The following is a 17,723-nucleotide window of genomic DNA, read 5'->3' on the forward strand; positions in this document are numbered from 1 at the left end:
AAGTATGGGTAAAACACTACCAATGTCTTTTTCCTTGGGGACACTCAGGTCAATCTAAATAGTTTCCCCATAAGGGAAATTGCACTCTAGCATTTTGCTGTGTACACCCCAAATTTTTAGGCATCTTGGACTTTGTGGTTTATTTACTAAAGGCAAATCCACTTTGCACAACAAGTGCACTTGGAAGTGCAGTTGCTGGAGATCCGAGGGGGACATGCAAGGAAAATAAAAAAACAGCATCTTTGCTTTTACATGATTGGATGATAAAATCACCAGTGCTTCTCCTCAGATTTACAGCGAATACACTTGTATTGCAGAGTGGATTTGCCTTCAATAAACCCCAAAATACCTAATAATTTGGGGTGTACACAACAAAGTACTAGAGTGCAATTTGCCTAATGGGTACACTAGTTAGATTGACCTGTGTGTCCCCAAGGAAAAACATTGGATAGGACGACCTTGAATCATTAGTTGGGGAGATGATCTTGAACGTTTCATGGCTTCTTCCTTGACCATATAGAAGTGGGGCTTAACCACCACATCTCTGGGGAGACCATCCTGGCGAGGTGGTCTGAGGGCTCTATGCGCTCGATCAAGTTCCAATCTGTGCGGTGGAATTTCAGGAATAAGCTCCTTAAAAAAAGCTTGAACTATTTCTAGAACGTTCTTTATTTCTTCCGGAATCCCCCTAATTTCTAAAATTATACCTTCTCGATCTATTTTTGAGATCATCAATTTCAGCAAGAGCCGTTTCTAGTTGATTATGGAGTTCCTGAATGCGATCAGTGTTCTGGTTTGTTCTTGCAACTGTGGCGTCTAGGTTAAGTTCAATGGCTTCCATACGAGAGCCCAAATTTTGAACGTCCGCCTTTATATCTGTGGTAATTATGGCAGCGGTATTGGACAGGCCACGGTCCAGCATATCTGAGAACCTGGCAAACATATCTGTAGTGTCCAGCTGTTGTGGGTTTTGGTGTCCTGCATTAGGGATCATTTGTTGTATTTGTGAGGGCCCTGCTTCCATGGGTGACATTAACAATGCATCCAGTGATTGCTCTATGAGCGATTCTGTCGATGCAGGGGAGTGTAGTCCCACATGGGGAGTACTCACTAGTGTCCCTGCGCCTGGCCTGAGGAAGTATGGAGCCGCTGAAGGGCCTGGGGAAGTGCTCTCCGCCTCCATCTGAGCCTGCTGTTAATGTCACCATAGGTGACATTAACAATGCATCCAGTGATTGCTATTTGTCTTTTATACACATGCCCCCTTCTATGACACTGCAGTGAGAGGCCAGCTTCCACTGCAGCACTTTTATTGGACAGCTTGGGTCAATGGTACTTTACCATTGGTTGAAGACTCCAAGCTGTCCATTAAGCTCAGTGCCTCTAACAAGAAGTGAGGAGAGGCACTGTGAGCTCATCCTCTCAGTCTGCTGCAAACAGAGTATGCCAGATTGTAATTAAACTGGCTGTTCTGTATTTAGCTTCTGACAGGCTGCGTATCTCCAGAACCATAGATTTGACCAGTGGTGGGGTAGGACAGCTTTTTTTTTTTTTTTTTTTTTTTAAGACCTGCCTCCCCTGACTGCATGTCCCTGGTTTCTACACACCTGTGGGACATCATTTCTCACAACCGGACCACACTATAGAAGACCTCAATGTTTTAGTTCTTAAAGGGAATTTCAGAACTATACAGGAAAGGAAAACATTTGAACTAAGAATGATACTTCTAAATTTAGATGTGGGTTCCCTTACTCATTATCCAAAAGTTTTACTATCCCCTCTGTGACTATCACCTCCCCCAGTCTATAGCTCTCCCTCTGTCTTATCTCACTAACTATGCTAGTTTTATTACCATTGCTGTGTACATTTGTTTGTGTGTTTGTTTTCCTTTCCCTCAGAGATTGTGTTGTTTTTTTGTTTTTTTTTAACATTCTGCTAAAACTTTTGTGAATCGGTACTGCTGGGTCCTTGAGGAAGGGAACATACCCCAAAACCCCTTCCTGAAAATTGTATGTAAGTGCAAATGAAAAAAAGTGTCATGGACAGTACTCAATTGTTTCTATCGCAAGTGCACTAACACAGCTACAATCACCTCAAGCAGAAAGTAAAGGCCCATACACAGGATACAAAAATCGGAAGTAAAATTTTTTCAGACGAACGATCTGCCAATTTTCGGATTTTTAGTACGGTGATTTTGACAGCCAATTCCGTTTTTTCATCAGACAAAAGCTGGATGTGCAGACTATAACATTTTTGTTGTACATGAATTCAAAGTCCGATTTTCGTTTAACCAGTACAGTTTTCGTATGAAAAAAAAAATCGTAAGAGCAAGACTACGCATGCTCAGAAACGAAAGAATACATACAAACTATTCAACACATTACGTCACTTCTGAAGTTGTATTCTGGTAAGTAGCCTCACTTTCGACATGAGACTAGCATGCAACAAAAAACGGACGAAAAAACTCTATAAAAAAACTGCTGTCCCATAATATCTCATATAACTTCAAAGAATTTTATTTTGATGCAACATAGCCTTATGTACTACAATACAGAATTATTGAAAAAGGTAATGGTGGTCATTGGGACAGATATTCACAAAGAAGGACCAATTACACTTATGGCATTGCGCCAGTGGCATTTATTGTGAGTGACACCCCAACACATTCTGCAGTAGAGCCCAAAGCACAATGCACCACGGCCCAGAAAAGCACATAAACCATGAGTTGTGGAGCACTACATTGCAAAAACAAGATTATGTAATTTTTTTTGTTATCCATTGTGATGCCGTGGCCGGCCATAATGAATAGGCTACCATAATGAAAAACACATTAACATAAGCTTTGCATAAGAACGATGAAATGTAATAAAGCCCTGAATCTCCAGAACAAAGATGCAGAGAGTAATGAGAACCCGCCAAAGATTCTATCACTTCCCCGCTTTACTCTTACCATAATAACATTATACAGAGTATACCAATTGTATGTAGCACAGAAAAAAAGATAGTCTATTTCACAGCATGACGTACTTGCCCCTCCTTGTCTTTTCCTGGGTGTGGTAAACAGAGTTAAAAGAACAAAACTTGAGCTGTTGAATTTTCATCAGATCCAGGCTAACCACAGACCAGCAAACACAGGCAAGTACTTTTTCCTTTTTTTTGTTTTTTTTTGTTTGTTTTATATTTGGAATATACAGAGAAAAAAGCAACAGAAAGAATAATGTTTATGTTATTATTAATCATTATGAAGAACTAATCATCAATCAGATCACATTTTGCAAACAAATGTGACTAAATGGAACAGTACCCCATTTAAATTGTAGGTTTGTTTTATGTAAATTGATTACATGATAGACTTTTTAACCACTTGACCTCTGGAAGATTTACCCCCCGTCATGACATGGCCATTTTTTACTTTTTAGCACTGTGTTAATTTGACAATTGCACTTTCATGCAATACTGTACACAAATGAAATTGATATATATTTTTCCCTAAAAATAGAGCTTTCTTTTGGTGGTATTTGATCACCTCTGCGTTTTTTATTTTTTGCACTATAAATGATAAAAGGCCGACAAGAAAATCAAATCTCTTAATAAATTTGGCCAAAATGTATTCTACTACATGTCTTTGGTTAAAAAAAATCCCAACAAGTGTATATTGATTGGTGAAAGTTATAGCGTCTACAAACTATGGGATATATACTGGAATTTTTATTTTATACTAGTAATGGTCAGCGACTTATAGCGGGATGGAGCGCAATATGACACTAACTGACACTTTGTGGGAACTAACTGCCACTGACATCACCATTGACATTATTACAGTGATCAGTGCTAATAATATGCACTGTCACTGTACTAATGACACTGGGTGGGAAGGAGCTAACATTTAGGGTGAACAAGGGGTTAAATATGTGCCTAACAAGTGTTTGTGTGTGTAATGTGTGCTGCTTTTACTGGGGATCTAGTTTTCATGAAAAACCAACTAGATCCCCTGTCACTAAATACAACTCTGTGCTGTTTACACTCACAGAGCTGTTGACTCTCAGCTTGCATAACAGTATACATTTTCTGTCCCCTCAAAATAACTCAACACACAGTCAATGTCTAAACCGCTGGCAACAAAAATGAGTACACTTCTAAGTGAAAATTTCCAAATTGGGTCCAAAGTGTCAATATTTTGTGTGGCCACCATTATTCTCCAGCACTGCCTTAACCCTCTTGGGCATGGAGTTCCCCAGAGCTTCACAAGTTGCCACTGGAGTACTCTTCCACTCCTCCATGACGAAATCACAAAGCTGGTGGATGTTAGAGACCTTGCGCTCCTCCACCTTCCGTTTTGAGGATGCCCCACAGATGCTCAATAGGGTTTACGTCTGGAGACATGCTTGGCCAGTCCATCACCTTTACCTTCAGTTCTTTAGCAAGGCAGTGGTCGTCTTGGAGGTATGTTTGGGGTTGTTATCATGTTGGAATTCTGCCCCGCGACCCAGTCCCCGAAGGGAGGGGATCATGCTCTGCTTCAGTATGTCACAGTACATGTTGGCATTCATGGTTCCCTCAATGAACTGTAGCCCCATAGGCGTGCGCACAGGGTGTGCCAGGTGTGCCCAGGCACACCCTAATCACCCTGTGCAGCAAAGATTCCCCCCTACTGCCCTAGCTCCCCCTCCCATTCCCCCCGCACCGCTGCTGGCTTCCCTCCTCTCCTCTCCTCTCCCGATGGCTGTTGCTGTGGGGATGTTTTAGGATGAATGGGGGAAGGGGCCAGTAAATATGTAATTTACTGACCCCTTCCCTTTCGGAATGAACACAGTGAGCGATTGGTAGTATGTGGTTGATCTTTGGGGTGCACACCCTAATGCAAAAGGCTGGGCACACCTATGTGTAGCCCCCCAGTGCCGGTAGCACTCATGCAGCCCTAGACCATGACACTCCCACCACCATGCTTGACTGTAGACAAGACAGACTTGTCTTTGTACTCCTCACCTGGTTGCTGCCACACACGCTTGACACCATCTGAGTCAAATACGTTTATCTTGGTCTCATCAGACCACAGGACATGGTTCCAGTAATCCATGTCCTTAGTCTGCTTGTCTTCAGCAAACTGTTTGCGGGCTTTCTTGTGCATCATCTTTAGAAGAAGCTTCCTTCTGGGTAGACAGCCATGCAGACCATGATGCAGTGTGCGGCGTATGGTCTGAGCACTGACTGGCTGACCCCCTCCCAACCCTTCTACCTCTGCAGCAATGCTGGCAGCATGTATACGTCTATTTCCCAAAGACAACCTCTGGATATGACACTCAACTTCTTTGGTCAACCATGGCGAGGCCTGTTCTGAGTGGAACCTGGCCTGTTAAACCGCTGTATGGTCTTGACCACAATGGTGCAGCTCAGTTTCGGAGTCTTGGCAATCTTCTTACAGCCTAGGCCATCTTTATGTAGAGCAACAATTCTTTTTTTCAGATCCTCAGAGTTCTTTTCATGAGGTGCCATGTTGAACTTCCAGTGACCAGTATGAGAGAGTGAGAGTGATAACACCAAATTTAACACACCTGCTCCCCATTCACACCTGAGACCTTGTAACACTAACAAGTCACTTGACATCGGGGAATGAAAATGGCTAATTGGGCCCAATTTGGACATTTTCCCTTAGGGGTGTACTCACTTTTGTTGCCAGCAGTTTAGACATTAATGGCTGTATGTTTAGTTATTTTGACGGGACAGCAAATTTACACTGTTATACAAGCTGTACACTCACTACTTTACATTGTAGCAAATTGTCATTTCTTCAGTGCTGTCGCATGAAAAGATATAATAAACTATTTACAGAAATGTGACAGGTGTACTCACTTTTGTGAGATACTGTATATACATTGTGATTCTACACAGCTGGCCCGCGCTGTTGCAGTATATACACAGTGCACAGTTGGCAAGTGTTTGACTTAGAGCAGCCTTTTTCAACCTCTTTACCACAGAGGAACCCTTACAATAATTTTCAAGTCATAAGCACACCCTGCTAAAACCAATTCATTGGGAGTCAGTGGGAAGAATGTCCCTTTGGTGGTGACTGAGAAGCATGCCCCTTGACAGTGGTGGTCAATGGAAAGAATGCCCCTTTACAGTGGTGGTCAGTGGGAAGAATGTCCCTTTACAATGGTGATCAGTGGAAAGAATGCCCTTTTGCAGTGGTGGTCAGTGGGAACAATGCATCTTATATCAGAGGTCAGTGGGAAGAATGCCCCTTTACAGTGGTGTTCCAAATCAGGACAGTTGGGAGCTATGGGTTTACTTTTTGTGTGTGTTCCCCTAAAAATATATGTACAGAATTGCTGATTGTTTTTGGCCCAATGGTTTAGTAGCTAGTAAAAGCTGAAAGCTCGGTTCACACTGTTGCAGGTGTTGTAGCATGAAACTCACACGATGTCCCACACCGACAAGCACCCGCAGCAGAAATGTACTGCTCTTATACAAACGAGCAAAGTGTTCCCTGGCTAGATGAGGTGGAGATCATGATGTCACTGCCCCCTCTCTCCACCTTGCCCAATCAGAGGACGGTATGCATTCATTGAGTGAATACAAAGTGTTGCCTGAATGGTGCCTGTTCTCAGCTGGCGACCTGTGTTCATAATGGCAGGACAACCGCTCGGCAAAGGACTTGGAAGCTAGTGGAGATCACTGGAGTAGTAGTGCCTTCTACAGTGAGTTCCAGCTTGTAGAAGATTGCACAAGTTTGTTTGGCAAATCTATACGTATATTGGTCCAAGTTGGACCAATGTAACTGTAAAAAATGTCATACCTAAACTTTAGCTTTAACCATTAATTATGCATATATGCCTATTTTATTTTTGTGCAAGGTGTTGAGAACCATGTAAGTCAGATATGTTTGCAGTCAGATAATAGATACTAAGCAAACAGATCTCTTTCTCCTACAGTTACTTATTGCTTTAGAACTTTTGAACATGTTATGTATGGCACTAGCTATACTACCCTCCCTTGTTATTTCTGTTACTTTGTAGAGCATCACAGAAGGTAATGGTTCTATATTAAACAATAGTGATATTAAGAACATAATAAAGTTCTTGATAGGGAGTTAGGAACCCATGATTAAAGTATATGTAAACCTAATCACTAAAATCTTATATACGTTTTAACATGTTAATGTAATTTCAAAAGTTATTTTCAGTATTTTTAATTCTGCACCTTTCAAAAAACGAATACCTAATGATCCAGCCATGAAGGCTTTTGTATCTGATTGCCTTTAGGGGGATCAGGAATGTTTTGTTTTTTTTTTTGCTGGATTTGTTGGTTTTGTTATCTTCCTCTGAATCATCTGTGGGTATAGGTTAGTGTACATGGAGGCTTTTTTTTTCTTTTTTATATATTGGTTGAACAAGATGGTCTTGTCTTTTTTCAACCTAATTATCTATGTAACTTCCTGTCACAACACTGTGTTGTCACCTTGCTGTCACACAGGCTTTTGATGGAACCTACAAGTGGCTTCTCATATGAACACAGATCATATAGACATGGTCCACTGTTGTGGCCATGTGAAATGCTGTGCATCCATCACTGGAGAGAATGCATGTATACATCAGGGGGCTGCAGGAGATCAGCAGGACTGAGATGCAACAAAGAATGGAAAAAGAATTATATTTAAAAAATTTTTTTTTTATGATATATAGTGTTTAAAGAGGAACTTTACTTCCCCCTCTGTGTTTAACCCCCTCCTTACCTCTTAAGCTGGATTATCTTCAATTCACATACTCGCCTGCCCAGAGAATCCAGCATTGTCCTGCTATAATCTGCTATGCCACCATCTCCTCGTAAGTCACTGCAAGCCTCTTCTGAGTTCAGGTAGCCAGTTCCCAATGACACATGCCAGCTCCTCCAACTGAGCGCTGTGTCCATGCTCCTGCAGCCTCCTGGGTTAAGTGGGATTTCCTAGAAGAAGGGACAGGTACATGAGAGCAGGTACATGTCATTCCCACCTAAGCGAGAATGGTGGTGGGTGATAGGCTGGGCCAAAAAAATTAAATAAATAAAAAAATGGCAGAGGAGGCAGACAGGTTAGGGAGCTAAAGTGGATCTGGGATAGGTCAGCTTGAAGCAAACTAAATGCCATTCAGTTTGGCTTTACTTTAAATAGTAGCACTGTATGACCCCAAAACATTTGCAACAATTATGTTACACTTTAGTTAGGGCTTTTTCACACTTGCTGGGGCATGTTTTGCTTCGGTATAATGCACATCTGCTGGTATGTGTTGTGTTTAAGCAGTGTGATGCCATGTTACAGCGCATCACCCTGTTTACTGATTTCTTTTTTTTTTTTTTGCACTTTTATGCAACACACACCACCGCACATGTATGGTGTGAACGGGAACATTAAAAAATAATTTGAGCCCTCATTGATCAATGCTGATCCACGCACCCGGTATGAACAAGCCATCATTCATCTTGACATGCCAGCTTTCCACAAATATTAAGCAGGCCCTTTGTACTAATGTCCATAAGTAAAAGTGAAAAATGTCTGCTCTCTAATGGACAAACTGCAATATTGCACCGTATGGTGAATTCTCAACATTCCTTACATGAGAAATGGGAAATGAGAACAGTAAATTGTAAAAAATGTTGCATGTGTCTGAAATTGTATGTATTCAGTACATATGGATTGTGTGTTTATAATTAGTTGCCACATTGAGATAAGACTAGGAGGAGATTTTCCTGCTTGAGTCTTTTCCATTCAAGCAGAATCATGCCCAGCCAGGTACACCCATGTAGCAATCCCTTTTCTGGAAATTTCGTATGTCTTATACACAGCTATTAAAATGACATCAGCTAAGTTACTGTCATTATTCTCTTGTTGAAGCCTGTGTGATCCTCAGTGCAACATCATTCTCCTGCTAGTCATATATTTATGTTTGTTGGCAATAACAGGAATAGGTGCTTTCTTATTTAAACATATAAACTGTCTGCGTTGCCCATAGTAAGCAATCAGCATTTTTTTTTGGTAAAGGCTATTAACATTAAAGGTAGAATTTTATTGGTCAGCACATGCATTTGTTCTTTCAGCCTAGGTTTGCACTGATGTGATGGGGGATTCACAGCGATTTCTGTGCATTTCCCACACCCCATCACAATCGCACTCCATTCATGTGAACCTCTACGGGTGTCAATGTTAAGTTAATGACACCCCAAAAGCGGTTTGCGCAGTGCGATTGGCAGAATCGGATCGCAGGGGTGTGAACACCCCTGCGATCCGATTCCAGTGTGGCAAAAAAAAAGGTTCACGCACCTTTTTCGTGCGGTTGGGGTGTGATTTGAGCCATACAAAATTAATGGGCTCAAATCTCACTGCAAAGAATCACATGTGATTTGAACAGGAATGCGGTGCGATATCTGTCCGAATCACATGTGGTTCCCTGCACCGCACCAGTGTGAACCTAGGCTCAGAAAAATCTATAGATAAGAATTGTTTTTTCCTATGGCGGAGGAACCATGACATAAATTGTACTTTCTTTATGGGACACAGAGCGTCTTCATATTCATTATAAAAAGGGTTTTAAGGCCACCTTCAGGTGACTGGACATTCCCAATAAAACAAGACAGGTAGTCCCCTCCCCTCCCAGGCATAACAATTTCCCTCCGGCAGTTTTTTGCTAGCGTCCCAAGGAAGGGTCATGGAGCTTCCAAGTCTACCTTTTCTCATTGTTCACTGTGCCATGTTTTGATACATTACTGTGAATCTTTCTGGTGTTTTATTTTTTTATTTCATTTTAAGTTTTCATTATTCCCTTTTTTGCTTTTTCTTAGGTTTAAAGAGAAACACAAACCGTGTATATACAGTATAAAAATAGAAGATATCTGCGCTAAAATAAACCACAATAACATACAGCAGCTATGCACTAGAACCCAGATAGTAGGCACAAAAGCAAATATATAACAAAAAAAATGCAGCGCTATTGAAATAAAGTAATAATTAATACAAGTGAAATATTAAAGTGCAATAGTGCAAATAATGTCCATGACAGTGAACCATATAAATCAATACAGACAATTAATTGAGAAAAAAGTGCAGTATATCAATAATACACAAAATATCCATATGATAATATTAAAAGAAAGTGACTTGAGTTGATGAAAAATCCTGGTGCACTGTGAGGTGAATCATTCATGAATAGTTAAATAAGAAAACTTGACCACGTAAGACCACCACCACAGGTGTCATACAAGGCTTGTTGGATCTATGATCCATTGGAGACGTGACTGAAGCCTGGAATGATAATCCAATATGCTGAGCCTTCACCTCCGGATGATGTACACAAGCACTGGGCGATAGTCCACTCCAATTCACGGTCAAAAATACAAGTGAATATAAAAGAGAAGAAACAACTCCAATAACGCAATAATGCTACAAAGGGTGCTTTATTGGAGGGGAATGCACTGCTGCATAAAAACGAGATGACCCACAAACGAGTCACTCAAGCGGTCAAATAAAAAATTGGAATTCCAGACAAGATAAATCACATCAGTGTGTGATAGCGATCGCACATAAGCATTTTTGAGTGTACAGCTTGTATAACAGTGTAAATTTGCTGTCCCTTCAAAACAACTCAACACACAGCCATTAATGTCTAAACCGCTGGCAACAAAAGTGAGTACACCCTTAAGTTAAAATGTCCGAATTGGGCCCAATTATCAATTTTTTCTCCCCGATGTCCTGTGACTCGTTAGTGTGGCAAGGGAGTAGGTGTGTTAAATTTGATGTTATCGCTCTCACTCTCTCATACTGGTCACTGGAAGTTCAACATGGCACCTCATGGCAAAGAACTCTCTGAGGATCTGAAAAAAAAATTGTTGCTCTACATAAAGATGGCCTAGGCTATAAGAAGGTTGCCAAGACCCTGAAAATGAGCTGCAGCACGGTGGCCAAGACCATACAGCAGTTTAACAGGACAGTTTACACTCAAAACAGGCCTCTCTATGGTCGACCAAAGGAGTTGAGTGTAAGTGCTCAGCGTCCTATACAAAGGTTGTCTTTGGGAAATATACGTATGAGTGCTGCCAGCATTGCTGCAGAGGTGGAGGGGGGGGGGTCAGCCTGTCAGTGCGCAGACCATACACCGCACACTGCATCAAATTGGTCTGCATGGCTGTCATCCCAGAAGGAAGCTTCTTCTAAAGATGATGCACAAGAAAGCCTGCAGTTTGCTGAAGACAAGCAGACTAAGGACATGGATTACTGGAACCATGTCCTGTGATCTGATGAGACCAAGATAAACTTATTTGGTTCAGATGGTGTCAAGCATGTGTGGCGGCAACCAGGTGAGGAGTACCCTCCGTCGAAAAGTGCCCGCGCATGAGCAGTACCGAAGGACAACCCAGCTAATATCCCGATCAGCTGGCGTGATGTCACCATAGCGCATGCGCACACCTTAGTTTTTTTGATGGGAGATATCATTTGAAGGGCAGAATTAAAAGCTAGGCAAATCGTAGATGTCAGATTGTGCCTCGCTGTTGCGGGGCGGGTTTACAGTGTGCTGAAGGTTTGGGTTTTCTCTGTGTTGCAGGGCAGGTTGGATGTATTGAACAGCAGGTTTTGCCTGTGTCTGAGACCGGGTTGCAACACAGACAAAACCCACCCTGCAACAGCGAGGCACAATCTGACATCTACGGTCTCCCTCTGCTCTCCCGTCGAATAGTGCTTCCTACAATGTGCGCAAGCGCTATGGTGACGTCACGCCAGCTGATCAGGAAATCAGCAAGAGTGGCCTTCCGTACTGCACATGCGCAGGCACTTTTTGACGGAGGGCACTAATCGTTAGAACACCGGCACTGGGGAGCTACAGTTCATTGAGGTAACAATGAATTCCACATGTACTGTGACATACTGAAGCAGAGCATGATCCCTCCCTTTGGAGACTGGGCCGCAGGCCAGTATTCCAACATGATAATGACCCAAAACACACCTCCAAGACGACCACTGCCTTGCTAAAGAAGCTGAGTGCAAAGGTGATGGACTGGCCAAGCATGTCTCCAGACCTAAACCCTATTGAGCATGTGTGGGGCATCCTCAAACAGAAGGTGGAGGAGCGCAAGGTCTCTAACATCCACCAGCTCCGTGATGTTGTCATGGAGGAGTGGAAGAGGACTCCAGTGGCAACGTGTGAAGCTCTGGTGAACTCCCATGTCTAAGAGGGTTAAGGCTGTGCTGGAAAAAAATGGTGGCCACACAAAATATTGACACTTTGGGCCCAATTTGGACATTTTCACTTAGGGGTGTACTCACTTTTGTTGCCAGCAGTTTAGACATTAATGGCTGTGTGTTGAGCTATTTTGAGGGGACAGCAAATTTACACTGTTATACAAGCTGTACACTCACTACTTTACATTGTAGAAAAGTGTAATTTCTTCAGTGAAAAGTTATAATGAAATATTCACAAAAATGTGAGGGGTGTACTCACTTTTGTGAGCTACTGTATCTACATATATAGGGCCAGGGTTTATTGGTTTAGGGCTGGACTTGGGGGTTTAGTGTATGTTTAGTATTTCAGGTTTTATTTTCTTAAGAGGCTGTGACAAACAGCCCCCCTTGGAACCAGGGCAGAGTCATGTATGGACTCAACGAATAGCTTAACTAAATGATGTATTAGCACCAGTGGTGGCCGCTCCATTAGGGGCGCCGCCCCCCTAAACCAAGCGCCTTGCCCATAATCAACATGCAGAGCGCCGGACGCATCATAATCAACATGCAGAGCGCCGGACGCAATGGGTTTTTTTTTTTTTTTTTTTTTTTTTGAAGCATGTGATTAGAGCCTGAGGCTTCTAAAAAGGGTGGGCTCGGGGTGCAGAGCGCTGTGCCCTGAGCCCATCCAGTTGTGTGACAATAACGAATTAACATTCGCTATTGTCTTCCTGCTTCTCCTCCCAGCCAATCAAGACCCAATTGGCCTGAGAGGAGAAGCGACCGCCTTGGCTTTGAGCAGGGGGGGATGCAGAGGAGGAGACACAGGGGGAAGCCGCCAAAGCTGCCCGTGGCCTGGATGGGGTAAGTGCAGGGCTGATGGACGGACGATTGATCGAACGACGGGGGGGGTTTGACTGACTGACCGATTGCCCACACGATTGGGGGGGGTTGGGGGGTTTACTGACCAAGTGAGGGGGGGGTTGACCGACCGACTGACCAATCGATCAACTTAATGAACAGGGGGGTGGGCAGGTTTGTTTGCCGCCCCACCCCACAAAGAAAATTAGAGCCCCAGCCACCACTGATTAGCACCACTGCTAAATGTGACAGCTTTTTGCTCAACCAGTGACCCACTGCTGGGACAAGGTCATCCAGTGCTCAGGGCAAAGATGAGAAACTGAATAACCCCACCCCCTCGACACCCCACCGCAACATCCTCGCCTATCTCCCCACCCACCCGACGAGGCCAACTATGGCATGCACAAAAATGTCTGTAGTGTTTGAGGCATGCAGTGAACTAGTACCAATGTTTGTGGTGCACTGGTGAACCTAAAACCTTTCACTGGAAGGAAAATGACCCTGTACCAGTGGTGTCATTGGAATGTAAAAATGTCCCTGAGTTGGTAGTGTCACTGAAAGGAAAAAATATCCCTGAATTGGTGATGTCACTGAAAACAAAAAAATGTACTTAAGTCAATGGTGTCACTGTAAGGAAGATATTTCCCCAAGTCAGTGGAATGATTTAGAATCGGAATAAATATCCCTTAGTTGGTGGCATCACTGGAAGAAAAAACATTTCCCTGGCCAGTGGTGTCACTGAAAGAAAAATGTCCCTGTGTCGGTGGTGTCAGTGGGAGGGAAAAATGTCCCTGGGTTGGCGATGTCACTGATAAAAAAAAAAAAAAAAAACATGATTTTGTGTGGTCAGCAGATAGAAAGTGACTGAAAGCACAAATGTCCCTGAGTTGGTGGTGTCACTGCAAGAAAAAATGTCCCTAAGTCAGTGGTGTCACACACTGCCAAGCAATCAGGGAGCTCGGTAAGGATGCGACCAGTGGCATCTGGTTCCTTAAACTGTGTGACATCAGAATCCGGAAGCGACAAGGAGTCAGTGGTGTCACTGGAAGGAAAAATGTCTCTGCATTAATGGTTTCAATAAAGGACAAATATCTCTTATTTGGTGGTGTCCCTGGAAGGAATAAATGTCACTGCATCACTGGTGTCACTGAAAGGAAAAATGTCCTAGAGTCAGCAGTGTCACTGAAAGGAAAAAATGTCCCTGAGTCAATGGTATCACTGGTAAAGAAAAAACGGCCTTAAATCAGTGGTGTGACTAGAATTAAAAAAGTGTTGGGGGTGTCAATGGAAGGAAAAAATGTCCCTGAGTCAGTGGTGTCACTGGAAGGAAAAGAAATCCCTGATCAGTGGTGTCACTGGAAAGAAAAGTGGTGTCATTTGGAGGAAAAAGTATCCCTGAGCTGGTGGTGTCACTGAAAAGAAAAAGGTCCCTGGGTTGGTGATGTCACTGAAAAGAAAAAAAAAAAAAACCCTGATTCGGTGGTGTCACAAGAAGGAAAAAGTGACCTGCATCATTGGTGTCACTGAAAGCAAAAATGTCCCTGAGTTGGTGGTGTCACTGAAAGAAAAAATGTCCTTAAATCAGTGGTGTCACACAATGCCACAATGTCACACGATGCCAAGCTCAGTAAGGATGCGACCAGCAGCATCCGGTTCCTCCAACTGTGTGACATCAGAATCTGGAAGTGACAAAGATTTCATCACTTCTGGTTTTGGTTTGTTTACAAACAGTTACCGGCTTTTACAAACATCTAATCAAACCAATCTCAGTTTGATCAGATGCTTTGGAGACCAGAAGAGAGATCTGGGGTCATATAGACCCCAGATCTCTCCATAAAGAGGACTTGTCACGGCCCATGCTATCTTAAGGGATGTTGTTTATCCCTTGGGGTAGTAATTAAAGTAACAAAAAAAAAAGTGTGAAAAAATGTTAATAAAATAAATTAATATAATTAAAAAAAAGTTAAAGCACACCTGTGCTCGCATGCAGATGCGACTTTGTGCGTCAGTCCTACATGCATATGTAAGCAGTGATTGCACCACACAGATGAAGTATCACCACAAACTTCAGAGCGAGAGTAATAATTCTAGCTCTAGACCTCCTGTGTAACTGTTAACTGGTAAAGGCTTTTAAAGCCTTGCATATGGAGATTTTTAGGTACTGTAGTTTAGTGCCATTCCACAGGCACAAGCAATTTTAAAGCATGACATGTTTGGTATCCATTTACTTGGCATAACATCATCCTTTATATTTTACCAAAAAATTGGGTATTATATTGTGTTTTTGTGCATGAAAAATTCATGAAAGTGTATCTTTCCCAAAAATTTGCATTTGAAAAACTACTGTGCAAATATCGCGTGGCATAAAGATATGCAACACCCATCATTTTATTCTCTAGAGCCTTTGCTTAAACAATAAATAATGTTTGGGGTTATAGGTAGTTTTCTAGCAAAACAATTATGTTTTTTACATGTGGGGGGGGAATGTCAAAATTGGCCTGGGCTAGAAGGTGTTAAAGACAATGCAGTGTGGTACTGTGAAAATGAAACTGTTTTGCTACTGGCCAATTGGTACTGAAGTTGAGGGCTTTAGCTTTAGTTTTGTAATAAACTTGCTTTTTAGATCTGTTGTGGATGCTACTTCCACTGGTTAGTTCAGTCATATTACCGCTACACAAAAAAATAGGGTGTTGCATCAGGTCCCTCTCTGTGCTGCACGGTATTTTTTGTCATTTTTTTTTAAATTCACACATGTCTCCCACGGCAGTGCTCAGCTCCCCTATGCCCTTTTCTTGTCAACTCCTGGCCTATTAGTCTTGGAAATGGCCAGAAGTAATTTTCAAGATTACCTTCCCCCATAGACTTCACTGGGGTTTGGATTCACAGGATAAGTTCACCTTTAACCACTTGCTTACTGGGCACTTAAACCCCCCTTCCTGCCCAGACCAATTTTCAGCTTTCAGCGCTGACGCACTTTGAATGACAATTGCGCGGTCATACAACACTGTACCCAAATGAAATTGTTATAATTTTTTTCACACAATTAGAGCTTTCTTTTGGTAGTATTTAATCACAGCTGGGGTTTTTCATCTCTTTATCGTACATCACGGGACACAGAGCACCATAGTAATTACTATGTGGGTTAATGGCCACCTTCAGGTGATGGACACTGACACAACCCAAACAGGAAGTTGCCTCCCTATATAACCCCTCCCATACCGGAACACCTCAGTTTTTTCGCCAGTGTCTAAGGTGTTGGTCACGAGTGAAGATGTGCTCTGAGGAGCTCCAGGAGGGATCCATGCTGGATTTAAATAACCTCCATAGACCGGATCCATCCAAAGTGCCACTGAGACCAAGGTGGATGGTACCCAGGCCTCGTATCTGAAAGCACAATGTTTTGCCTGTAACGCCTCTTTGCAGGGCTGGACCCCGGGACCCAGAGCTTTGGTCATGCTACATTACCTAAAGTTTTTCTGGCTGGGTGCTATTACAGGTCCAAGGGAGTGGAACCCCGATAAAAAGGGACCAGGTCCTTGAAGGTTTGCTAAACGCAGTCGCCGTGATGGGTGAAGGTTGGATCTGTCTGTTAATTCAGCAAAATCCTGTGGCAGGGATAAGGTAAGGAAGAAGCCTAGGAACCATAAAAGTCCACCTAAGGTTTTCTTCTTTAGGGAAAAATGTTGTCATACCTTAATTCTCCACTAGAAGGAGTATGTACACATACCTTAATCTGTTGTCTTCACTTCAGCTCAGTGTCAGTCTGTGTGTGGCTGCAGCAGCTTGCACAGGGGGATTCCTCTCAAGGTAAGAGATCTGCCATGCTTTTCTCCCCCCTGAAGGGACCAGGAGGGTTAGGGAATCAGAGGTTGTTGTACCCCCCTTGTAATACCCCCCCCCCATGGGGGGTGCGAAAGTCCTGAGTTCGCTCCACATGTGTTTTTTCTTCCTGCTTGTCTGGGCTCTGCCTCTAACCCCCCCCCCATGTTTTTTCAAAGGAAGGTTGGGGCAGGGTGACGGAGGGGACGGGGCCTAGGCGTTGCGCCATGTGTAGGACACAGCGTCCACGAGGACTTAAGAGTTTCACATGGAGCAGTCTCTCCTCGGCTGTAGTGAGGAGAAGCAAGCCTGGCTGCACCCGGGACACAGGAGCGGTGGGGCACGTAAGGACTGCAAAGGGCATTTCCAATACGGAAAGGACATTTTTCCCCAGCACTAGCTTGAACTTGTATAGCGGCATTACGCCGTCAGACTATGTTCAGCAAATAGTGCATTTAAATAGTGCCTCTGCTTTTGTGCTTAGGACTATGTGTACTAAAAAAAAAAAACACAAATACCAAAAAGCTACCAAAGATTTCACCCCAGGTGCTAGGAACTCCAGTTGTGTCTCCACACTGTCATCCTCAAAAGAAATACCAGACATGGCCAGCCAGGGTGAGTCATTGGAACAAATTGGTGGTGCAGCTGCTTCTCTCATCTCAGCCCCTGTATACGTGACTGAAGATGCCTTTTCCTCCGCCCTGCAGGGCCTAGAAGGAAGATTAGCGGCTTTAATCGCATCCTCCATTCAAATGGATAGGAAGCGTTTTAGATCCCCCTGCCCCACCTTAGACCCTTTGGAAGGGGAACAGTGGGTACAGGATGAGGTGTTACCCTCAGGCGATCAGGAGGAAAAACAAAC

The 17,723-nt window shown here is 43.1% G+C and overlaps 1 protein-coding gene across 3 annotated transcripts in view; it reads left to right on the forward strand.

Moving 5' to 3' along the window:
• Window positions 1-3,043: 3,043 nt before the first annotated feature.
• The window catches only part of LOC141139683 (cysteinyl leukotriene receptor 2-like), an 85,719-nt gene continuing 71,039 nt past the window's right edge, over window positions 3,044-17,723 (forward strand). The window contains exon 1 of one of the 3 annotated variants that reach the window (XM_073626054.1): window positions 3,044-3,135. The gene's annotated coding sequence lies outside the window, so the exon portion shown is untranslated. The remainder of the gene's footprint in view (window positions 3,136-17,723) is intronic. The other 2 variants (XM_073626051.1, XM_073626049.1) reach the window with 2 other exon arrangements.

Source organism: Aquarana catesbeiana, linkage group LG04, assembly GCF_042186555.1.
Source record: "Aquarana catesbeiana isolate 2022-GZ linkage group LG04, ASM4218655v1, whole genome shotgun sequence".
NCBI lineage: Eukaryota > Metazoa > Chordata > Amphibia > Anura > Ranidae > Aquarana > Aquarana catesbeiana.